The 26497-nt window shown below is 40.8% G+C and overlaps 1 protein-coding gene across 2 annotated transcripts in view; it reads left to right on the forward strand.

The window, feature by feature from the left end:
- The first annotated feature begins 2533 nt into the window (after nucleotides 1-2533).
- Nucleotides 2534-26497, forward strand: part of CHRM2 (cholinergic receptor muscarinic 2) — a 161840-nt gene continuing 137876 nt past the window's right edge. Inside the window, exon 1 of one of the 2 annotated variants that reach the window (XM_075855855.1) lies at nucleotides 2534-3495. The gene's annotated coding sequence lies outside the window, so the exon portion shown is untranslated. The remainder of the gene's footprint in view (nucleotides 3496-26497) is intronic. The other variant, XM_075855854.1, reaches the window with a different exon arrangement.

The raw sequence follows: 26497 nt of genomic DNA on the forward strand, positions 1-26497 counted from the left end.
TGTATGTACGATCTTGCATGTTTTTTTTATCCATGTATATAGATATATGTAAATGTGTGTATATATGTATGCTCTTGAATTTGTTTATCTATATGTATGTGTGGTTATATATGTGTATATGTATGCTCTTGCAATTGTGTTTATATATATCTATATATACACACACACTACTGTTCAAAGTTTAGGGTCACTTAGAAATTTCCTTATTTTTGAAAGAAAAGCACAGTTTTTTTCAATGAAGATAACATTATATTAATCAGAAATCCACTCTATACATTGTTAATGTGCTAAATGACTATTCTAGCTGCAAACATCTGTTTTTTAATGCAATATCTACATAGGTGTATAGAGGCCCATTTCCAGCAACCATCACTCCAGTGTTCTAATGGTACATTGTGTTTGCTAACTGTGTTAGAAGGCTAATGGATGATTAGAAAACACTTGAAAACCCTTGTGCAATTATGTTAGCACCGCTGTAAACAGTTTTGCTGTTTAGAGGAGCTATAAAACTGACCTTCCTTTGAGCTAGTTGAGAATCTGGAGCATTACATTTGTGGGTTCCATTAAACTCTCAAAATGGCTAGAAAAAGAGAGCTTTCATGTGAAACTCGACAGTCTATTCTTGTTCTTAGAAATGAAGGCTATTCCATGCGAGAAATTGCCAAGAAACTGAAGATTTCCTACAACGGTGTGTACTACTCCCTTCAGAGGACAGCACAAACAGGCTCTAACCAGAATAGAAAGAGAAGTGGGAGGCCCCGCTGCACAACTGAGCAACAAGACAAGTACATTAGAGTCTCTAGTTTTAGAAATAGACGCCTCACAGGTCCTCAACTGGCAGCTTCATTAAATAGTACCCGCAAAACGCCAGTGTCAACGTCTACAGTGAAGAGGCGACTCCGGGATGCTGGCCTTCAGGGCAGAGTGGCAAAGAAAAAGCCATATCTGAGACTGGCTAATAAAAGGAAAAGATTAATATGGGCAAAAGCACACAGACATTGGACAGAGGAAGATTGGAAAAAAGTGTTATGGACAGACGAATCGAAGTTTGAGGTGTTTGGATCACACAGAAGAACATTTGTGAGACGCAGAACAACTAAAAAGATGCTGGAAGAGTGCCTGATGCCATCTGTCAAGCATGGTGGAGGTAATGTGATGGTCTGGGGTTGCTTTGGTGCTGGTAAAGTGGGAGATTTGTACAAGGTAAAAGGGATTTTGAATAAGGAAGGCTATCACTCCATTTTGCAACGCCATGCCATACCCTGTGGACAGCGCTTGATTGGAGCCAATTTCATCCTACAACAGGACAATGACCCAAAGCACACCTCCAAATGATGCAAGAACTATTTAGGGAAGAAGCCGGCAGCTGGTATTCTATCTGTAATGGAGTGGCCAGCGCACTCACCAGATCTCAACCCCATAGAGCTGTTGTGGGAGGAGCTTGACCGTATGGTACGCAAGAAGTGCCCATCAAGCCAATCCAACTTGTGGGAGGGGCTTCTGGAAGCATGGGGTGAAATTTCTCCCGATTACCTCAGCAAATTAACAGCTAGAATGCCAAAGGTCTGCAATGCTGGAATTGCTGCAAATGGAGCGACCAAAGCAAAGTCTGAAGGAGAAAATTATTATTTCTAACCTTGTCAATGTCTTGACTATATTTTCTAGTCATTTTGCAACTCATTTGATAAATATAAGTGTGAGTTTTCATGGAAAACACAAAATTGTCTGGGTGACCCCAAACTTTTGAACGGTAGTGTATATATATATATATGTATGTAAATGTGTATAGATGTGGGTGTGCGTGTATGTATCGATTCCTTTTTGAAAATGAAATGCGAGAAAAACCGATGCGATAAGAGATAAAGCAGTGAAAAATGATAGAACGAGAAAGAAAAACGTGAAATATATGACAAGGAAGAGCAACAAGAGTGAGACAAAGAGAGAGAGTGGGGGAGACATACAGGGACAGACAGGGATATGAGAGACAGGGAATTAGGGGAGAGATGAGAGAAATAGAGAATAAAATAATAAGCTACTATAGAGATCCTACAGAAGAGAGAGGCAAAGAGACAGAGACAGACAAGGACTATAAGACAGGGACAGAGTGTAGAGAAATAGACAGTCAGAGATGCTAGAAAACAGTCAGCCAGTGTGTGAGAGAGACATATATTACCAAGGGGGATGAATAGAGGGAGGTAAGAGAGGAGCAGAGACAGAGACAGGTAGAGAGAGAGAGAGGAGGGAGAGCAGAGTTATTCAGAGACAGTGGGAGAAAGAGAGCGGAGAGAAAGAATAGAGTACTACAGAGATAGGGGAAAAAGAGATGAGATAGAGAAGAGACAGTGGGAGAACAGGAGAGTGAGAAAGAGAGAGAGAGAAAGAGAGAAGAGACAGTGTGAGAATAGGAGAGTGAGAGAGAAGAGAGTGTGAGAATGAGAGGGGGAGAGGGAGAAAGAGAGAGAGAGAGAGATTCTAGGTGCCAGAGAGACATAGGGGAGATAGATAAAGAGAGAGGGTGGTAGTGAAAGGGAGACAGGTTAAGAGACAAAGGAGAGAAAAGAGTCATTCAGAGACAGTAGGAGAAAGAGAGATACACAGAGGGAGAGTCTACAGAGACACTGGGGAAGACAAAAAGAGAGAAGGAAAGAAGAAGATACAAACAGATACATTGTAAGAAAGAGAGATACTAGATGAGAGCAATGGTAGAGTATACAGGGAGAGAGACAGAGACAGATCAATGAGAGACATGAATGAGGGAGGTGACAAAGAGACATAGAGCGGAGCAGAGGTAAGAAAGAGACAGAAGAAGGTGAAGAGACAGCGGAGCAGGAGAGGGATGGAGACAGCGGGGTGAAGTGTATGGGAATACACAGCAGAGGATATGATGATGAGAGTGGCAGGAGAGGAGAGAGGGAGTCATTCTCTATTCAGCCACCAAATCAGGGCGCAGAGAGATGTGATTGGAGGAGCTGCACATTCACCAGCAGTAATCCTAGTGTCAGCGCTGCGCACAGTCCACAGCCAGCAGCTCACCGGGCACTGCCAGTCATGCAGCCAGGAGCTGGCACTGTGTAAGGGAGGACTCTGACCAGGAGCCCTGAGACTCTACCTACAGGAGGTGGGGACAGCACCTCCCCCTTCTCCACCTTTATAACCAGATGGATAAATTATTCTGTATGTGAAGCCTCTGACAGCCCTGCCATTCCACACATTGCATTGCCTGACAGCTCATGAAGTTGGCAGTGCCCATGCAGAGGCGTGTCTAAGTATTAGCAGCAGGGATGTGACAGAGAGAAGCATCCATCATCACCCAGGACAATGCCACATCTCTTCTAACACTCCTGTCCTGCCAGTGTCTCAGCGTCCACAGCTCCTAGGAAGACAGGATGGGAGACTTATACAAAGACCCCTGCACCCTCTTATGATTGGGGGGCACTGCACCAACCACCTCTGCCGCACTTTGGGGAGTCCAACTTGCAGAAAACTCTTTCCCAGGTAGGTTGCTTCTCTGGTTATTTTCTGATAGACCCATCATTGTTTGGTGCCAATGCTGCCCGGGGCTTGTATACATTGGCACCTTTTGCTATGGGGGCACAGAAGGTGCTGTTGACGACTGCTTCAGTAACACCAGATGATCACTCTCTGCAGAAATCCAGGAATCCGCTACAGTCATTTGTCAGTTTCCCACCCAAGGCAAACATTGCTCTACTTAATTACAGTCAGTCCCAATGACAAACAGCATTTTGCAATGGAGTCATTTAACACGTTCGCCCATCACCACTCAACTGGTGCGAGATGCCAACCCTTGCATGAATTCCATTCTGTGCTCAGGTGGCAGACCCGATAGACTGTTGATCCTAAACCCCTCCATACCACCCCCACCTTATGGGTCCATTTTTATAGTAGAACATATCTAGTCCACCTGTGGCCCATGCCCAGTCTACAAGGGGTTATTTTCCTCCTGTGTCACTCATTACGCAGAACAGCTCTGTCCCTTCCTGGTTAACAGAGGGTCAATAAAATCTCGTTCCTATTATGGTGCCCATTGTGATGCCCATTTCTTACATAGCGCCAACCTGTTCTGCAGCGCAGTATGTAGAACATCATTGGTCATTTTGCTGTATATTGCCCTGGACTACAGAGGGTTAACCTCCGCTCTCTTTACCTCTGTTATCTCTATCTTATATATATATTGCCCGGTATTTCTCTGGCACCAACTTATTACCCAGCGTGGTATGTAGAACATTGAATGTCACCTGGTTTGGTTTGCAAAGGGTTTGTGTTCTCTATAGATTGTTCTCATTATATCCTATTTGTCATTATTCGGAGAGCAACAACCTATTCCACAGTGGTGTAGTGAGCGTGCACTTCTGTCCCTTCCCTTCACCTGTTCCCCAGCAGTGTATGCTCACTCCTGATGTGGTGAGAGTGCACCTCTGTCCCTTCCCTTTACCTGTATACCAGCTTTGTACGCTCGCTCCTGATGTGGTGAGCGTGCACCTCTGTCCCTTCCCTTTACCTGCTCCACATCGATGCACGCTCGCTCTTGATGCTTTGCTGGTCGTGCACCTTTGACCCTTCCCTTCACCTGTTCCCCAGTGGTGAACACTTGCTCTTGATGTTGTGGAGAGTTTGCACCGCTGCCCTTTACCTATTCCCCAGCAGTGCATGCTCGCTCTTGATATTGTAGTGAGTGTGCACCTCTGTGTCCCTTGCGTTTACCTGTTCCCCAGCAGTGTACGCTTGCTCTTGATGTTGTGGTGAGCGTGCACCTCTGCCCTTTACCAATTCCCCAGCAGTGTATGCACGCTCTTGATATTGTAGTGAGTGTGCACCACTGCCCCTTCCCTTTAACTGTTTCCCATCAGTGTACTCTCACTTTTGATGTTGTGGTGAGTGTGTACCTCTGCCCCTTCCCTTTACCTGTTCCCTAGCAGTATACGCTCGCTCTTGAATGTTCTGGTGAGTGTGCACCTCTGCGCTTTGTTGTGGTGAGTGTGCATTATTGCCCTTTCCCTTGACCTGTTCCCCAGCAGTGTACGCTCCCTCCTGAATGTTCCGGTGAGCGTGCACCTCTTTGCTTTCCCTTTACCTGTCCCCAGCAGTGTACGCTCGCTCTTAATGTTGTGGTGAGTGTGCACACCTGCCCCTTCTCTTTACCTGTTCCCCAGCAGTGTACACTCGTCCTTAATGTTGTGGTGAGCGTGCACCTCTGCCCTTCCCTTGACCTGTTCCCCAGCAGTGTACGCACAAACTTGATGATGTTGTGAGCGTGCACCTCTACCCCTTCCCGTTACCTGTCCCCAGCAGTATATGCTCATTCTTGATGCTAAGGTGATCATCTACCTCTATCCTTTCCCCTTACCTAATCCTTTGGTCCCAATCTGTTGTGCATCCCCCTTAATTCCCAGTTCCTCCTCAACTCAACCCAGGAGGTAGATGGAAAAATAAGAACGGGGGGGGGGGGGGGTCCTGTCTTGTTTTCTCATCTATCCCCTTGCCGTCATTTATATCCATCACCCCCCGTCTTCCCAAATCTCTGTAATCTTATTTCCCGTAATCTAGAGCATTGTTTGTTGATGGCGACTTTATAAGGACAAGTAGGTTAAACCCATTATACAGAGGACCTATATTCCATCCAGAGACCCCCTCCCACCCCTATTACTCCACACCCCCCCCCCATAAATTAGGAGGAATTTGCAGATCGACGCCAGGGTAACGGGATCTGATGCACCGCACATTCATATATGGACTATTACCTAGCGGTGGGGGGTTTGATCTTCTAATTAAAGGGATGGAATAAGATAGAAGATCATAAATGATTTATACTCGGGGAGACGATCACTTTCATATTCCTGCCCGGGAACATTAAGTGATGATCTCTCTATACATTGGGGAAGACTTTGTTATCGGCACCTCAAGAGTGGGCAAATTGAGGGCGTTAAGGGATTAATCGTCGGAGCCTTTGATCATTCGCTTCCATGGGCTTTAATGTTCTCCTTGCCAGAGTCACCCATCCATGGAGGACGAGTGGTGGGACAACGTATGGCCGGTCCACCACATGGATAATTATATTTGACTGGTTGCATTCACATTATCTATTTCCATGAGTTAGATGAAGATGAGATCCAATTTTAGGTCAAATTTAGGCAGAAATGTAGAAAAGGGTTCACAAACATTCGTGTAATATGAACCTGACTCATTATAGTAAGAAGATGTGTAATCCCAGGTGAGACGAGGAGCGTGACAGCTGTGGCAGAAGGTGGAAAAACCGGAGGGGGGGGGGTTGTGAATATGGGTTATGCAAAAATTGTCGTAACCCCCGAATCACCTGACATGATCGATCACTAGTGTTTGGGGGGGAGGGGATTGTTGTAAGTAAAACGGAAGGGATGTAACTATAAGGAATAAATGTGTCTCCAAAAAACCTGGATAGATATGAGAAATCTATCTATCTATCTATCTATCTATCTATCTATCTATCTATCTATCTATCTATCTCATATCTATCTATCTCATATCTATCTATCTATCTATCTATCTATCTATCTATCTATCTATCTATCTATCTATCTATCTATCTATCTATCTATCTATCTATCTATCTATCTCATATCTATCTATCTATCTATCTATCTATCTATCTATCTATCTATCTATCTATCTATCTATCTATCTATCTATCTATCTATCTATCTATCTATCTATCTCATATCTATCTATCTATCTATCTATCTATCTATCTATCTATCTATCTATCTATCTATCTATCTATCTATCTCATATCTATCTATCTATCTATCTATCTATCTATCTATCTATCTATCTATCTATCTATCTCATATCTATCTATCTATCTATCTATCTATCTATCTATCTATCTATCTCATATCTATCTATCTATCTATCTATCTATCTATCTATCTATCTATCTATCTATCTATCTATCTCATATCTATCTATCTATCTATCTATCTATCTATCTATCTATCTATCTATCTATCTATCTATCTATCTCATATCTATCTATCTATCTATCTATCTATCTATCTATCTATCTATCTATCTATCTATCTATCTCATATCTATCTATCTATCTATCTATCTATCTATCTATCTATCTATCTATCTCTATCTATCTATCTATCTATCTATCTATCTATCTATCTATCTATCTATCTATCTCATATCTATCTATCTCATATCTATCTATCTCATATCTATCTATCTATCTATCTATCTATCTATCTATCTATCTATCTATCTATCTATCTATCTATCTATCTATCTATCCCATATCTATCTATCTATCTATCTATCTATCTATCTATCTATCTATCTATCTATCTATCTATCTATCTATCTCATATCTATCTATCTCATATCTATCTATCTCATATCTATCTATCTCATATCTATCTATCTATCTCATATCTATCTATCTATCTATCTATCTATCTATCTATCTATCTATCTATCTATCTATCTATCTATCTATCTATCTATCTATCTATCTATCTATCTATCTATCTATCTCATATCTATCTATCTATCTATCTATCTCATATCTATCTATCTATCTCATATCTATCTATCTATCTATCTATCTATCTATCTATCTATCTATCTATCTATCTATCTATCTATCTATCTATCTATCTATCTATCTATCTCATATCTATCTATCTATCTATCTATCTATCTATCTATCTATCTATCTATCTATCTATCTATCTATCTATCTATCTATCTATCTATCTATCTATCTATCTATCTATCTATCCCATATCTATCTATCTATCCCATATCTATCTATCTATCTCATATCTATCTATCTATCTCATATCTATCTATCTATCTCATATCTATCTATCTATCTATCTATCTCATATCTATCTATCTATCTCATATCTATCTATCTATCTATCTATCTATCTATCTATCTATCTATCTATCTATCTATCTATCTATCTATCTATCTCATATCTATCTATCTATCTATCTATCTATCTATCTATCTATCTATCTCATATCTATCTATCTATCTAATATCTACTTATCTATCTATCTATCTATCTATCTATCTATCTATCTATCTATCTATCTATCTATCTATCTATCTATCTATCTATCTATCTATCTATCTATCTATCTATCTATCTATCTAATATCTACTTATTTATCTATCTATCTATCTATCTATCTATCTATCTATCTATCTATCTATCTATCTATCTATCTATCTATCTATCTATCTATCTATCTATCTATCTATCTATCTATCTATCTATCTATCTATCTAATCTATCTATCCTTCCATCCATATTGGGATGACCCAACCCCATATGGGCTGCAGTAGTGGATGGGATGAGACTGTATATTCCATTAAGACCCCAATGCTTTACTTACCATCACTTGTGCCCATTGGTCATTGTCTATTGCCAACCTCTTTCATAGGATTCACATTTCAACTTCTACAATATATAATGCCCTAATAATTGGCACCATGCCCCTCGTTCATCCTGCTATTATTTAATCCTGTTTCTTTAGTCTCTAGTGAATATATTGGTTTTATATTGAGAGAAGTAAACCAAACCAAGATGTTATAGATGTAGCAGAGCCTAATTTGTCATTGAACTCATAAGACCCAATGGTGATAGCATGGGAATACTATACAAAATTGTTTTAGTCTATTTAGAATGGAATGTTGCTGATGTAGCAGAGCTGATTGCGTCATTAAACTCATGGTTATTTTGACACATGCAGACAAATGAAAACTACATGGGAACAGTATGTTGGGTAATTAGTAGATACTTTCTCCAAATGTAGCAGAGCTGAACGTGTCATTTATCTTGTGGCTACATGGACACATGAAGCCCAATAATAGCAGCATGGAAACAGTATGTAGGGTTATTAAGCTTGAAAGATACTTCCTACAGATGTAGCAGTGCTGAATGTGTTATTTATTTAAAGCTACATTGACATGTGAAGCCCAATGACAATAGCATGGGAACAGTATATAGGAATTCTAAGCTAATACAGACTCGAATGTTACCAATTTAGCAGAGCTGATTGTGTCATTTAACTCATTAACACAGTCCAATGACAACAGTAGGGGAATAGTATAAAGCTCAATAGAGGCTTTTTACAGATGTAGCAGAGCTAAGTTGAACTGGCATAGCAGGGCTGATCTTGGCATTTGTCACAACTCCTCATGACAGGTGTTATCTGAGGTGCTATATAGGACTGCCGTCAGGCCCACTTCATTATGTAGCAGAGCTGGGTTTGTCGTTGAGTGTGGCAGAATTCCTTGTGATATCACCACCTGTTGTGGGTAGTTTTACATAGGACTGCAGGTAAACCTTCTGCATTACCTTACCATGGATGACATATTCTAGAACAGCCGAGTAGTACTAGTAGTGGTAGAACCAATCATTTCCACCCTACAAAGTGTAATCAACAAGTGGACGGTTTACGGTACAGAGCGCAGAGGCCGCTGGCTCCGGGAGAATACCGCAACAGTGGATTTCTCTGCAGGATGTGTTTTCATTAGTGCATATCTAGATTTATGGAAGCGAAGTCTCGTGCCAAGCTGGATCTCGCTCAAGACACTCAACAACTTAATATTCTAATGGCTTTTACGTAAATCGTCTACGCCGCAGTCGCTATCAGTGCGGATCTTGTTCCAAAACAAAAACAAAACCAGTTCTACTGAAATAAAAGCTTTTCAGGCACGAGGAGATGGGGAGGCGTTTGAAAACGTCAATTATTTGCAGCTTTATAGGGGGACTTTTTTTGCAGATCGCAAGCTCTTGGGGTTCTATTTTTCCATTTGTGGCTTTTTTTTTATTATTATCATCATCATTATTATTATTATTGTTATTATTATTATTATTATTATTATTTATTATTATTATTATTATTATTATTATTGTTATTATTATTATTATTATTATTATTATTATTATTATTATTATTAGATTTGTATTATTATTATTATTATTATTATTATTATTATTTTTATTATTATTATTATTATTATTATTGTTATTATTATTATTATTATTATTATTATTATTTTTATTATTATTTATTATTATTATTATTATTATTATTATTGTTATTATTATTATTATTATTATTATTATTATTATTATTATTATTATTATTATTAGATTTGTATTATTGTTTCATTATTTTATTTTGATTGGTTCTACAATTTTACCATCATAGATATTTTAATTGTCTCAATCACCAGTTGTGCATTAAAAAAGGTAAAAATATTTTTTTATTCATTTTATCATTTTTAATGTAGATATTGTTACACCCCATCATCCAATCAGTTGTATATGAAGCATAAATAAATATTATTTTTTATATTTGTTTTATTATTAGCACCATATATTAAAAAAAGTACAATATTTTTCTTTAATTCATTTTATTATCAAAATAAGTCTTGTAATCCCCCCAAAAACTATTTTTAATAACTATAGTAAAAAAAAATAATAATAATAATAAAAAAATAAAATAAAAAAATAAATAATAAAAAAAAATATATATATATGTTTGTTTATTTAGCACAAAAAAAAAAAAAAAAGAGAAGCCTATTGGAAAAAAACATAAAAAATAAAAAAAATGCCATACGCACACAGTCTAAAAAACGCATAAATAAAAGTCAATAAAAACATTAGCAAAAAATGCATCAAAAACGTGTGTGAATTGGAACTTGTTGGATTGTAACAGACAGCAAAAACTGGATTTAAGAACCTTCAGGGATTTATAAAAAAAAAACATGAAAAACATGAAAAACATTGCATTTTAAAAATACAGAATTAAATAAAAGTCACCCAGGACAGAAATCTTCCCTTGGAGTTTTATCTTGTCAGTCCATCAGATCTGACAGATTCCCACTGATCCTTCCCCTCAGTCGTTTATCCCCTCTCCCGGCTTCTTCTTCTCTAAATTTGGGGATTTCAAAGATAAAAATGCTTTTGGGAGCAGCTGTGAAATCCATCTGTGAACCTAATTTTTTATTTTCCTTCTATTTTTCTTATTCAGGGCTGGGATGTGACTCTTAGGCTTTATGGGTCAGTGCTTATTGTTTCCTGGAGGCCTCATAGATGACAAACACAGATACGGCATTGCTTTACTTATAAAATGCTCTTCTCTGGGCCACGATTCATGAATAGAATGCTAGAACTGCAGTGAACACTGACACTTATATAAGTAGAACCAATGGTGTGAAATAGAGAGGAGACTCCATTTCAAAGACTAAAATGGGCCCAAATTATGGTAACTAGTTTTGTCATGAAGCACTCGGCCATCCCATTTCTTTCCTTGACCTTTTCCAATCCATGTCTGGTCCATGGTACTAGACCGGTGATTCCAGTGTTAGTGAGCATGGTTGACTAGGCTGGGTGTCCCATGCTTCTCCTGGGTCACAAAAATAGGGGACATCTGGTATAGAAAATTTGAGGGGGATACTGACTTAAAGGGGGTGTCCTTTTGCTCTACAAAAACTTCCTACTAGTGAATTCGGAGATAATAGAAGGGAGTCCCTAATTTAGGACCTCCATCAATTAGACGGAGCAGAGAGGGGCTATAAAGAGCATCTCTCTGTCTGGAGGACCTGGCACGTCCATGCATTACAAGGACAGCCTATCAATTTCAATGGGCACCTTGTAATGCTTCACTTCCCCTGTGGAGGTGCTGTAGAGCAATTAAACACTTGCTGCCAGGTTTCCCTCTAGATTACAGCTGATCCCTGGTGGTCCTATCAGTAGGAAACTTTGAGATCATCCTAATAACACTCAAAGGGATTGTCCCAACGTTAATGAAAAAGCCAAGAATACAAGACGTTGGTAAAGATTGGAATACGTTTAATAAAAATATTAACTCCCAGGATGCTCCCTGATCTGTGTCGTCCACGACATGGGCCGATGTTGCGTATAGGATTAATATGGCCTTTGTGTAATGTAAACCTATTATTACTGGTAGGAGGTTGGTGTCAGGTGGCTGTAATAAAGCCCAGTTTTAATGTACATGTTACAGCTGCAAGAATCGTAATACCCTATCCCCTGTTCTGCGGTGATCTAAGTTCTCTTCAGTATACATTTTTTTTATTGTGTCATTGCTGGCGCCCCCTGTGCTAAATTATGTGACGTGACACCGTAGGAGCCGCGCAGAACTCAACTTTTTTTTAGCCTATTTTCTTTAAATTATATGTCAGCGGTAGTTACAACAAGATAATGAGAGCTCATTTGCATAGGAAATCAATTATAATGAGGTAAAACTTATTTTTATCTGCGCCCTTACAAAGCGTTGACAGTTTTACACAGCAGGAGTAGAGTCAGGCGCGGCGTTGTCGCCAATTGGGTTGACGATTATTACATGACTTGGAGGAGGCTGGAATGGAATGCCTTGAGATCACACGGAGATAGTCCAGGTATTTATAACTCTGGACTATTGCAGCTCTTGGCCCCATCTCTCTGTTTTATGGGCCCAGGATGACATAATGTTTGATACGGCTCCTCGAAATCCAGATCATTATCGAGCATAGCGGAAAGAAATAAAGCCCATAACCCCACAGCTGAGTCTTGTCTGATTTGGCACAAACGGGTGATAGAATTTCGGATGAAATTCAAAAAGTGGATTGTATTATAATCCTTTTATAGTATTTATATTTGGAAGTGGGCGGAGACAGAATGCCCTGGAGCCAATTAAAGGGGTTATCTACTTTGGACAGTTCCTTTTTCTTAAAGGGGCCCATGGACAATAAGCAGATCACAGGTTATGCTGCTGCTCGGCTCCCCAGAGATCAGCTGTAATCTGCAGGGTAACCTGGTATCAAGTGTTCAATTCCCCTGCAGCGCCCCCACAGGGGAATTGAAGCATTACACAGTGCTTATTAAAATTAATAAGCTGTCCATGCATTGCAAAGACATCTTGGGTCCTCCAGAGTTGGGGGCGCTCTTTGTAGCCATGCACTGCTCTGGGTACTATATAAGGGTCCTAAATGTGAGATACTCGCCACCTTTACTACAGCAGAATTTCCTATTAGGGTGTTTGAAAATGAGTGTTCGAAAGAAGACACCCCCTTTAAATCACTAGACTAGTGTGGGAGGAGTGTGGAATTACTTTGGACACCCTATTGTACTTACAGATTAACCCCTTCTGGTCTTTGTGTAACCTCTATGAAGGAGGTAAAGATAGAACACATTGTAGCCAATGATCTGACGGGAATGATCACAGCATCAGACGATCAGTTCTACAGTGGGCGGGGATAGAACACTCTGTAACCAATCAGGTCCTGGGAATGCTGATGGCAGCAGGAAAGGAGTGTGCTGATCTTGTGGGGGGCAGTGACCTGTCCACTTATGTGATGATGTTATTGGGGATAGGGCTGCATGTGACGTGGCACTTTCTTGATGTGAGGAGGGGAACAGAGACTATTGAAAGACATATAGTGGAAGGAATGGGGCCTTCCAGCAGCACAGGGGATTTCAGGAAAGGAGTGTGCTTATTTTGTGTTGGGCGTTGATCTGTCTACGTATCAAATTATGTTAGTTAGGTGATAGCGAAGTGTCATGATTTGAGGAAAGAAAGTTGGAAGCCCCAGACTAATAGTGTAAAAAGCAGCACAGAGTAATTCAGTAAACTTGATCCTTTGGGGGGCTATGACCTGAGTATAAATACATGTAACTTGTAATTATATCACACTAAAACAATGAACACATTTAACTTGCAGTACCACTCCTGACCACCCGGTGTGCTGTTACAGATAATAATAACTAGGAGCTTTATTCAGTCATGTGCTATGCAATATCTTAAAGCGCCACCTAATGGTAAAAATAAGTAGTACAAATAAGACATAGTAATGTGTTTCCTTAATGTGTCAGGACCCACATGTTATTGCTTGGCATCATGTGACCATGTAGCTATAATACCAGGACAGAGCTAAACTCCACCCGGACGAGACAAGCCCACCCATATTATTTTGCAGGCTACTACCCTCCCTTCTATATTCTCGCATTATTCGTATTATGGTTTCTATATAGAGGTACTGAATGTATATACTATTCACATACTGCTATTCATTCATGCTTCTATCGATTACATTTACTCATTCTTGAATAGACCTATATAAAAGTAGAATGTAGTGAGCATGCTTTATGAGCAGAGGTCACCATGCAGAGAGAGGGAGGAGGGAGGAGGAGTTGAAACCAGTCATCTATTGCCTATGGTGTAATCCTGTGTGACCTTTCATTGTAATTCGGCAATATGATGATAATGACATCACTACTGAGCATGCCCCCAGTGTACAAAGCCGAAAAATAACTGAAAGTGTGAGCCTACCGTGAGGGCACATGACGAGTGTGAAAGCAATATTTCAGGATTCTGGAGAACTACCAAAAGATCTATACCCACTAAGTTAATTTAAAAATTGAAAAATGATTCAAAAATGTTATTCCTGTACTAAGAGAGGCTAAAGTTACAGTGCTCCTATTGTGACTTTGTCCCTATGACAACACTTCCAGCTCTGGCAGCTCAGTATTACCATAGATGCCTCGTATCTAAAAAGCATAATTTTCCCAGTACAGGTTGATATGACTTTCAGTGTTCTTATGATAACACTGAGCTGCCAGAGCGCAGGGCCAGGAAGTGTTGTTATAGGGCCATTACCTGGGCAAAAGATTTACTGTGAATTTAGAGGAAGATTTCATTTTCTGTCTGCTGAGCGGAAGCGAAATCTCCTCACGAAATTACGCTCTTGGCTTCAGTACAAAGCATTCCCACCAGAATTGAACCCATTCGCTTGCATTACTCCGTTTGTTGCTGCGTACCCGTCTGTTATACTTTTGGACTTTACCATTGTGATTTATAGACAAAGAAATGATCTTATAATTGCCAGTGAAAAACCTTTTAACCCTTTCGTGTGGCATGCGTTTTACAGTTTTCGCCACGAGACACGTGTCACCTGATGCCTCATTAACTGGAATCATCTGCCTGGCATGCCACCTCTCCAAGTAACCTTGTTAGTCATGGGTGAGCAGGCTGTAGAGGGTGCAGACTGACTCTACACAGTCCACCACACGCAGCAAATATGCAACCTAGGGACGACTGTTGCGTATGCACCTGCGAGGCGAGACTCAGATGCAGTTTTACTGCTGTCATTATATAGGGTTTTATCTGTATCTCAAATTAGAGTCAAAAATGGGGGGGGGGGGCTGCAGATGTGGATGGAGCAACTTCTGCTTCCTACACGCTTCCCTACCGCTCCCAGGTCAAAGCCTCATTGGTCTGGTTTTTGTTTTTTTTCAAGAAAAAGCACCACTCTTGTCCATGTGGCGGTTTCCGGTATTGCAGCTCATCCCCATTGAAGTGATTGGGGTTAAGTTGCAATACCACACACAGCCTACAGACAAGAGTGGCGCTGTTTCTAGTAAAAAAAAAAAAAAAGGAAAAAGCAAAGGCTGTTTTCTAACAACCCCTTTCATTGAGGAAAGGGGAACCATAGGAAAACCCAGATGGGAACCTCTCCTGGCGTTGCCATTGGACGGGCAATATTTAAGTAGACAATCCCTGAAAACATCCAAAATACCAATATATGATAACATTTCTATACTGGTGAACCATTCAAATGGCAGTGAAGCTCAAAGAGCACCAAATAGAGTATCCCTTGTGTCATGCTCCGCCCCCTCAGGCCTAGTTTCGCAAGGTGTCTCCCTTTAACATTGACTCTATACTCAGTGTATAATACTGTATATCGTTATCTTTTTTTTTTCTGTTATTTTCAGCTTGGTTTGTCTCTTTGCAGTATATAAATGAAAACAATTATAATTTCTGTATGGAAACTGTCAACAAGTAGGCTTGTTGTTGCTGCCAGATTGTATTATCTGTTAGAATTTATCAGTACAAAGTGTAATGTTCTGTCTGGGATCTGGATCTAAATAGCATAGAGTGTAAGGTATTTTTTTTTACTATAAAAAACAATAATAAGATCAGTCAGCAGAAACGATCCTACTTGTTGATGGTTTCCAGTCCATTTTTTTTTTTACACTGCGCAGAATTAATAAAAAAAGCAATACATATATATAGCAAAGTCAATGTCCTTTACGTTGACTGACTATAGAGCCAAGGTTCATCAGAGGTGGGGATTTATTTTAATGAGGGGGGGGGGGATAGTTTTCTGAATGTCTAAACCCGCATGCAATACACAGACCTACTAATAATATTATATATGGGCATGACTATTATAGGAAGGAAGCCATTTCTGTGCAGCCTGAGTCACCCCCCTGGAGCGGGCTTAGAATAAAATCTCATTTGACGTAATTCTAGACAGCAGCTTATTTCACGCCCCACGCTGGAGACATCTGAGCATGAAACGCGTGCGTCAATAATCAAACACGCGCACACCAATACATTTATATGGAATACATATCAGAGCACCCATCATCCTATACGGAAAATCTGCCAAGTGTGACTTACGTTCCCGTATCACAGGAGAAATAGCCGGGCTTGTCATTCAGATATCTGGGCGACTTGTGGGTGCTGTTCTTTGCTAAACTAAATTTTTTTTTAAAACCAAAAATTTTTAGATGTAGCAGAGCTGAGTTTGTCATTGAGCACCGTTGACCTCGATGATTGCCTCCTCTTTTGTTCATGATGACAGATGATAAGTATTGCAATGGAATTATGGGATCCAGTACAGTTGCAGCAGACAGGGTGCACAGTTGCAGCAGATAGGGTCACCTTCAGAGATATCAGGGCACCATACGGGCAAACGAATGGTGCCCACTATTTCCACTGCTGATTTTGAAATAAAGGGGAATAGTGTGATTTTTATGCTGCCTCTTAGGCCTATACCATGTATTTAGTGGGCGCTTAAGGGAAGGGGAACAGATTACTTTTTGGGAACCATGTTTGTACAATTATCTAGGGCACCGTATTGGAAACAAGGTTTGCACCTCATTACCCGTTAAATAGGTCCCTATCACTTCTTAAGTAAACATTCGTAGCTCCCATGCAGTATCTGTTGGGTGTGGGGTGCAGCCGTCCGTAAAGTTTTGTCCCCCAATTTACCGGACCCTTGACAGCAGTACCACCAGTAAAGTCCTGATGAAGCAGAGCTGAGTTAATTTGATGTAATCGTTTGGGACACTTTGCGATGACATCACCATGTGTTATTTGTGGGACTGCAGATAAACCTACAACATTATCCTATGTATCTCAGATGCCGCTGTCAGACATAAATGACAAATCCAGCTCTGCTACACCTGCATATGTATCTGTTGAGCGTATTCTGGAGCACATAATCACTGTTTCCCTGCTTCCGGAGCAGCGCTCCCTGTTCTGGTGTTATATCCTGAATTGCCTGCAGTCGTTTGCATACAGATCCTACCGGAGTTGGCGTACTCAGGGTGGCCATTAGTGAGTACGGTTGGGCACCTGCCAATTTTTTTCAAGAAGCTGTAAAATTTCTCCTTCCAGAAAAAGCTCAATTGAGCATTAAATATTCTTTACGCCGATCTTCACGTGTTCGCTGGCGGTCTGCAGGTATTTCTCTGCTAATTGCTGGCAAATACTTATCATTATGATACATTGTGAATGGCGGGAAAAGTAATTAGCGAGAATCCGGCCGTGTGATTATCTGTGCGCGGTTCTCAGGACTCGGAATGTGGACGCGATGTTCCAGACTACAGCAATCACCACGTCTCTGCCGCTATCTGGAGTCATGTGAGGGGGATCCCACGATCGCTCAAACACAGACGAATCTCCTTAAAGGAACACTACGGAAAGAGTGATACACTGCTTTATGCCTAATGCATGGGGGCGGAGCATGACACAAAGTTCCAAAGAACAAGACGGCCCCTTCAGGCCCTGCACGAGGCATAACACGCTCTACCGGTTTTTTTTCTGCAGTGTTCCTTTAAATGGCATGTAAAATAAAACTAAATGGTATGTAAAATACAAAAAAGGGTCACTCTACCTGTTGTGAGTAGCAAGGGGGGGGAGTCCATCTGAACAATTAGGGGGGCATTAGGTCACTGTGCGTGTGACCATTCCTGTTCAGTGGGGGCTCTGTTTTTCTTTCTCCCATAAAGTAACAATTCTGGAGCATATTTTCTTAGAACTCTGCGTTATAATGTTCCTCTGTTACTCCTCCTGGAAATGTATGATTATATTGATAACTGGATGTTACCATTCCTCTTGTCAAAGGGGTGTGTCCCTACACAGTCTCAATCTTTCAGCAGTGATTGGACAATGTCAGACTGTGTAGGGACACACCCACAACTGGTTACACCCAGAATTTATTAACAATTTGACAACTGGGTGTTACCAGTTGGGGGTGTGTCCCTACACAGTCTGACATTGTCCAATCAGTGCTCACAGTCTTAGACTATGTAGAGACATGCCACTTTGACATGGGAAAAGGTAACACCCAGCTGTTAATTTATTCATACATTTCTAGGAAGAATAACAGAGGGAAAAGCTCTAAGAACAGATGCTCCAGAATAGTTTTTTTTTTATGAAGAATAAAAGTATTTACTCTCACAGACATATCAGGAGAGGTGACCGCTCCTCTTTAAACGGACTGACAGGGACAAGAAAGGAGGAGAGGAGGGCACGCTTATGTAATCACACTGGCTAGTAGGCAGAGAAGGAGAACGAGAGACCACATAGCATTTATTCAGTGTTACATTAGGAACTTCATGTGAACTTGAAGCAGAATTCGAGATGACCAAATCTATCCTACCGACTCGCCAGATGTGCCGATCCCCCACCACAGAGAATACAATGGGTTAATAGTAGCTCATGAATATTCAAGTTCGATCGGTATATAGAACAAATAACATATTATAAAGTCTCCCAATAGTTCGCAAATTGGACATTGATAGGATATGCCATAAATGTCTGATTGAAAAGGGTCAGATCGATTGGACCTTTACCGATCCCAAGAAGAGGGGGTGTCCGCTTTCCTCGTAGAGGTGGCTGTGTGCGGCCACTCTCCATTATAGTATATGGGAGTTACGGTAATAGACTGGATAATAAACTAGTATCTCCCATGGACAAGAGGCGACACCGTGCAAATGTGACGACCTCTGCAGGAACTGAGGATGAGTAACTTCGATCTCAGGATCAGTGGTGGTTCAAGTAATCGGACCCTCTCTGTATAGATTTCTATGGTATATCCTATCAAAATACTAAACCCCTTTAAAACCCCAAACCCCTTTAAAGGATTTCTCCACTTTGGACAACCTTGACAATAAACTGATTACAAAGTAACCCCCAGTGATCAGCTGTAATCTGTGGGTAATCCTGGCATTAAGTGTTCAGTTTTCCTGCAGTGCCACCACAGGAGAAATTAGGTATTACACAATGCACATTCCTATCAATGTATGGTCTGTATATTACAGGACAGGTCCTCCAGAGCGAGAGACGCTCTTTATAACTGCTCTCCACTCTGACCAAGTGATGAGGATCCTGAACAGAGGACCCTCTCCGTTTTCTAAACTGGACAAGCCCTTTAAGCCAGAAAGTTATTATTATTTATTTTTTTTTATTTTTTTTACATACATTAATTTCTATGAATAGATCTTCCTATACCCAGAGTCTCACTAGGGAAATTCACCCAGATTAAGAAGAGGGAATCACTGGGTTAAATGCTTGGATACGGTATATTTTTAGCCTTCAAAGGCTCCTGAAGCTTATACGCTAAAGATGAAAACACAAGCCAGACAGACGAAAGTATACATGAGAAATGCTTCCTTCTTTCTTTGAAGAGCGGCGGGGAACAGCTGGTAGATTCCGAGGGGACCTTGTTTATCTCGCTGATACTCCGAAAACCTAATGTCTTTAAAAATCCCTATTTGTAATGTAATGCTATGGGGGGGGGGGGCGGGGCATGAGGGCAGCCAAAATACCGCCGGTGTGATCGCCAGGCATGGAGAAGATGACTACTGACCACCAATAGGTACAGGTCCTAAACATAGTTTTAGGGTATGTTCACACACACTAATTACGGACGTAATTCGGGCGTTTTTGTCCCGAATTACGTCCGAAAAATGCGGCTTGAAAGCGTTGACAAACATCTGCCCATTGAAAGCAATGGGCTGACGTTTGTCTGTTCACACGAGGCGTATATTTACGCGCCGCTGTCAAATGACGGCGCGTAAATAGATGCCCGCGTCAAAGAAGTGACCTGTCACTTCTTGGGGCGTAATTGGAGCCGTTATTCATTGACTCCAATGAAAAGCAGCGCCAATTACGTCCGTAATGGACGCGGCGTTCAAGCACATGCCGTTACTTCTGAAATTACGGGGATGTTTTCTCCTGAAAACATCCCCGTAATTTCAGCCGTTACGGACGCTGCCGTGTGAACATACCCTTAGGATTACCCTCCCCACATGATCCTTCCAAGGGTCCGAGGAACTGAGACATGGGGAGTTGTTGGGTGCGGTCCATAGACAGGAGAGCTGGTGGTCACCAATGATGTCCCTTCTCGACAATACGGCAGCTCAGCAGGGTCAAAAATGTTCGGGATCCTCGTGAGATTGACGTCGGGTAGTGGGATAAGTCGCTACTGAGTTTAGGTTTAAGGTGGATCTGTCTCCTCTCCTGACATGTCTGTTTTAGTAAATACTTATATTCCCCATGAAATAAAAATTTTCTTAAAATTCTGTGTTGGGCCGTTCCTCTGTAATTCCTCCTGGTAATTTATGAATAAATTGACAACTGGATGTTACCATGCCTCGTCAAAGGGGTGTGTCCCTACATAGTCTCACTGTCAGCACTGATTGGACGTTGTCAGTCTGTGTATATACACATCCCCAACTGGTAACACCCAGTTGTCATTTTATTCATACATTTCCAGGAGGAATAAGGGTGTGTGCACACACAAAATCAAAAACGTCTGAAAATACGGCGCTGTTTTCAAGGGAAAACAGCTCCTGATTTTCAGCCGTTTTTTAAGCAACTCGCGTTTTTTGCGGGAATTTTTCACGGCAGTTTTTGGAGCTGTTTTTCTATAGAGTCAATGAAGAACGGCTCCAAAAACGGCTCAAGAAGTGACATGCACTTCTTTTTACGAGGCGCTTTTTTACGCGGCCGTTTTTAAAAATGGCCGTGTAAAAAAACGCCCCGTGGGAACGTTTTTCCCATTGAAATCAATGGACAGATGTTTGGGGCGTTTACAGCCCGAAAAACGGCTGAAAATAGGTCGTGTGAACATACGGTGCTTTTTGTCATGCAGCTTTTGAATTGCCAACATTTTTTTTCTCTTAGGGTATGTTCACACGAGGGCGTCCGTTACGGCTGAAATTACGGGGATGTTTCAGCCTGAAAACATCCCCGTAATTTCAGCCGTAACGGCATGTGCAGGCGCTTGAACGCCGCATCCATTACGGGCGTAATTAGCGCTGCTATTCATTGGAGTCAATGAATAACGGCTCCAATTACGGCCAAAGAAGTGACAGGTCACTTCTTCTACGCGGGCGTCTATTTACGCGCCGTCTTTTGACAGCGGCGCGTAAATATACGCCTCGTGTGAACAGACAAACGTCTGCCCATTGCTTTCAATGGGCAGATGTTTGTCAGCGCTATTGAGGTGCTATTTTCGGACGTAATTCGGGGCTAAAACGCCCGAATTACGTCCGTAAATAGGCCGTGTGAACATACCCTTATTCTTGAGGGGTTTTTTGGGCACTTTGTTTTTTAGTCCTTAAGTCTAATGCAAAAACCATTAAAAAAACGCTCAATACGGGCGCCGCAGATTTTTCCTGCCTCCCTTTGATTTCAATGGGAGGTCAGAGGTGGAAACTGCTGGAAGAAAGAGTCTGCGGCTTCTTTTTTTCTACGCCGGGAAAAAAAAACGCCTCTGTCTCGCTTTGAAATCAATGGGGGATAATTTGGGGCGTTTCTTGGTGGTGATTCCGATTCTATTTCCACGTCAAAATCGGCGAGAAATGCTGTGTGAACTACCCCTTATTTTGGATTGGTAGGGCTTCCTTATATGGCACTATATGGCAGTATTATTTGGGCACTATGTAGGGCTGCTAAAGGGGGCTGTATGATGGCACCGCTCTGCGTCTGGCAACGCGGTCATTCCGCCACTGAAAACTTCTGATAGATGGGAAAATTACCTAGCATCCTTTTGTTTAGATCATGAGCAATGCAAAGATGTAGCAGAGCTGAGTTTGTTTTTCGACACATTATTTTTAATAATTTTCCAACTAAATAATGGAAGTGATGACAGCACCAGGAGAGGAGTGTGCTGACCTTGTTGGAGGCAGTGACCTTCCCCCCCTTTCCGGCGCCTTAGGTGATCGCCTTCCCCGCCTAGCCCTGTTCCTAGTCATGTTATAATGTCAATGTGAACAGGACTGTATGTGACGGTGTCATTATGTGAGGAGAAGAATGGAGACAAGTAGGAGATCACAGATGGAGAGATATAGTGGAAGGAGCAGCGTCTCTAGCAGCACAAAGTATTTCAGGAGAGGAGTGTGACTAGTTGATTGATTCAAATGATGATGTTGGTGAAGACATAATGATGTGAGGAGGTGAATGGAGACGTGGACGATCACAGACTGATGTGAAAATAAGATGACCCTGCAGCAGCACAGAGTATTTCAGCAAAGGAGTGTGCTTGCAGGGGGCGGCAGTCACCGATCATCTCATGTGATGATATTAGTGAGGACAAGGGTACAAGGGCAGTGTCGTGATGTAAAGAGGGCAATGGAGACAAGTGGGAAATCATAGGGGTTGAGCCTTGCAGCAGCACAGAGTATTTCAGGAGAGCAGTGTGCTGATCTTGTGGGAGGCAGTGATATACAATTACTGACAAGAGAATAATATTACATGCAAATTAAATTCATCCTTGGATGCGTTTTCTAGCGCTGATGGCCACACACCAGAGGAGAAAAAAGACAAAACATCTGTGACGCTTCATCTTAGGACAACAGCTCCACTTTTAGCTTAACATGTTTAGAGGCTCTAGAATAAAATGAGGCACTTACATATAAGCACCATAGGAAGCGCCTCGCCGTAGAGGTCACTTCTACTTGACGTTTTTGGAGGGAAAAGAATCACTGACGTACATTTTCAGCCCATATACAGACGTAGAAGAGCTACGCCAGTTCTGTCACGGGTAACAGAACTGAGTTTGTCAGGTGCAGCAGAGCTGAGTTTGTCAGGGGTAACAAAACAAAATTTGGTAGGTGCAGCAGAGCTGAGTTTCTCAGGTGCAGCAGAGCTGAATTTGTTATGTGTGCAGTGCCGAATTTGTCAGGTGTAGTAAAGCAGAGATTGTCAGATGTAGCAGTGCTGAGTTTGGCACAATTCAGATATTGAAACAATTCAACGGGAAAAAAAAAAGGCTTTGTTGTCCAGAGCAACCAATCACTATACAGCTTTCATTTTTCCTGAGTAGTTTAATAAATGAAAGCTGAGCGCTCATTGGTTGCTATGGGCAACAAGGCCAGTTGTTCTGTGAGTCAATTTTGAGAAATAAGACCGACAATAAGGAAGATTTACTAACAATTTTGGCATGAATTGTGCCAACAAAGTGGTCTGCCGCATATTTATTATTCGGTAGATCTATCAGAACTGTCTAACAGTAAAACTGTCCTTGTTGCCCATAGCAACCAATCACAGAGCAGCTTTTATTTTACCTGAGCAGGTTAAGAAATTAAAGCTGAGCTCTCATTGGTTGCTATGGGCAACAAGGCCAGTTTCTCTGTCAGACAGTTTTGAGAAATGAGACCCACAATAACGGAGATCTACTAAGAATTCAGGCATGAATTGTGCCAACGTAGTGGTCTGCCACATATTTATCATTCAGTAGATCTATTAAAACCATCTAACAGTAAAATGGTCCGTGTTGTCCATAGCAACCAATCAGAGTGCAGGTTTCTTTTTTCCAAAGCAGGTTAAGAAATTAAAGCTGAGCTCTGATTGGTTGCTATGGGAAACAGGGGCAGTTTTCTGTTCTCATAAATCTGTCCCATATGTGTTTTTCACACTTTTGTCCACCTACGATACTAGGGGAGAGGCTAAGAGGAGTCGTAAAATGCACCAAAATTTTTAAAAACATGCATTTTCCACCAAAACATTAGTGTAAACTACACCCGCCATAAGTCGTATATAATGTTGCATGTCTAACGTGTCGAGTGAATTTTGAAACATTTTAAAACAATTGCGTTATTTTTCGTCACCTCGTCAAACTATGCTTTTTACGAAAATATTGACAAAGCTCCCCCATTGTATGTTACATAGGACTGCAACCAAACCTACCACATTACCTGAACTCAGAGCGCTATACCACTTAAGCTCTGCAGTCCCATGAGTTAAATGACCGATTCAGCTCTGCTATATCAATGAATTGGTCAAGCCCTGGATGAAGTTAATTTCAATAGTAAATTTAGGATCAATAAATTTCCGAATACATCAAATTACTTCTTCCCAGTGTCAAGATGTTGCACACGGATCTAAGCTCCTGATGGCTTAGATACCTGCCAGCCCCCATGAATGTGCCCCCCCCCCCCCCCCCCACCAAGTATCAAACTTCTCCCTGATAATTGTGGCCTATATGGAAAAGAATAATCTATTCCGGTCCCGTTTCCATGGAGATATAGAGGGGAGAACATGGGGACTCCATTCCAAAGCAATTTGTCCTGCTGTTCTCCATGACAGAAAAGACACTATTCAATCCACGGAGAGACTTCTCCTTGGGTGGGAATGTGGAGAGACACTTAATCATGGCCGACTCCGGGAATCTCTGAGGAGGGGGGGGTCAATCCTTATAGGTAGAAGAAATATGAAAAAGTTGTATAAAATATAGAAATGGTCATCATAACGGCTGGTAACATTGTGACCATAGCTGAGGAGACTGCGGTATTACAAATGACCAACTCAGCTCGGCTGTTTCTGTCCTGGATCATATTATACCATTGCTTATTAGCTGTAATCATTAGCAGCAGAAGAGGCGTCCATTGCTGATTTGTAGATCACCGTTTCATTAGGCAAAATCAACTTAAAGGACTTGAGACCTTGTATGAACTTCAGAAAACATTATTGTATATGATAATCATCGCCGTATGCCGCCATACTGGGTCTTACAGGCTACAGTGAGGAGATCCCACCTTGCTTGGTCTCCAGTGCAGATAGAGCAGTAGGCAAAGGAGTCTATCTATCTATCTATCTATCTATCTATCTATCTATCTATCTATCTATCTATCTATCTATCTATCTATCTATCTATCTATCTATCTCATATCTATCTATCTATCTATCTATCTATCTATCTATCTATCTATCTATCTATCTATCTATCTATCTATCTATCTATCTATCTATCTATCTATCTATCTATCTATCTATCTATCTATCTATCTATGTCTTCTCTATCTATCTATCTATCTATCTATCTATCTATCTATCTATCTATCTATCTATCTATCTATCTATCTATCTATCTATCTATCTCATATCTATCTATCTATCTATCTATCTATCTATCTATCTATCTATCTATCTATCTATCTATCTATCTATCTCATATCTATCTATCTATCTATCTATCTATCTATCTATCTATCTATCTATCTATCTATCTATCTATCTATCTATCTATCTATCTATGTCTTCTCTATCTATCTATCTATCTATCTATCTATCTATCTATCTATCTATCTATCTATCTATCTATCTATCTATCTATCTATCTATCTCATATCTATCTATCTATCTATCTATCTATCTATCTATCTATCTATCTATCTATCTATCTATCTATCTATCTATCTATCTATCTCATATCTATCTCATATCTATCTATCTATCTATCTATCTATCTATCTATCTATCTATCTATCTAATATCTATCTATCTATCTATCTAATATCTATCTATCTATCTATCTATCTATCTATCTATCTATCTATCTATCTATCTATCTATCTATCTATCTATCTATCTATCTATCTATCTATCTATCTATCTATCATCTATCTATCTGTCTATCCTCATACAGTAGTTCACCCACTGGATATAAGATCAGTAATTTATTCCGGGGTTTCGGACATCCGGCTGCCGGGCATTACTCGTATTTCTCTATTTCTTTCTTTTCCGCACAGATGATATTTTACACCCCGTGCATAGAACATGTGTTGTGTATTTGCACTTTATTGGATGGATAAGTCCTGTATACACCCCGTTCTGTTCCAGCATAGCCTCAGCCGTCCCCCTGTCGGTGCCCTCTGGACTAGACTGTCTATCATCAGTATTCGGAGTGAACCCTATAAAATATTAATCTACTGTATGTTTTAAAAACAACATGTGGCTTATGCTGCGGTTCAGGCTGCACAGCGCATTTCATGTAATTGTAATACCCGCGGTCTCAATAAAATTGTAACATGCAACTATAGGATCTTAGGGCAGCGGTTCTTAACCCGTTTGTGCCATGGACCGCCTCGGGAGTTCAAGGAACTCATAGAAGATA

The sequence above is a fragment of the Rhinoderma darwinii genome, chromosome 3, assembly GCF_050947455.1.
Source record: "Rhinoderma darwinii isolate aRhiDar2 chromosome 3, aRhiDar2.hap1, whole genome shotgun sequence".
Classification (NCBI taxonomy): Eukaryota; Metazoa; Chordata; class Amphibia; order Anura; family Rhinodermatidae; genus Rhinoderma; species Rhinoderma darwinii.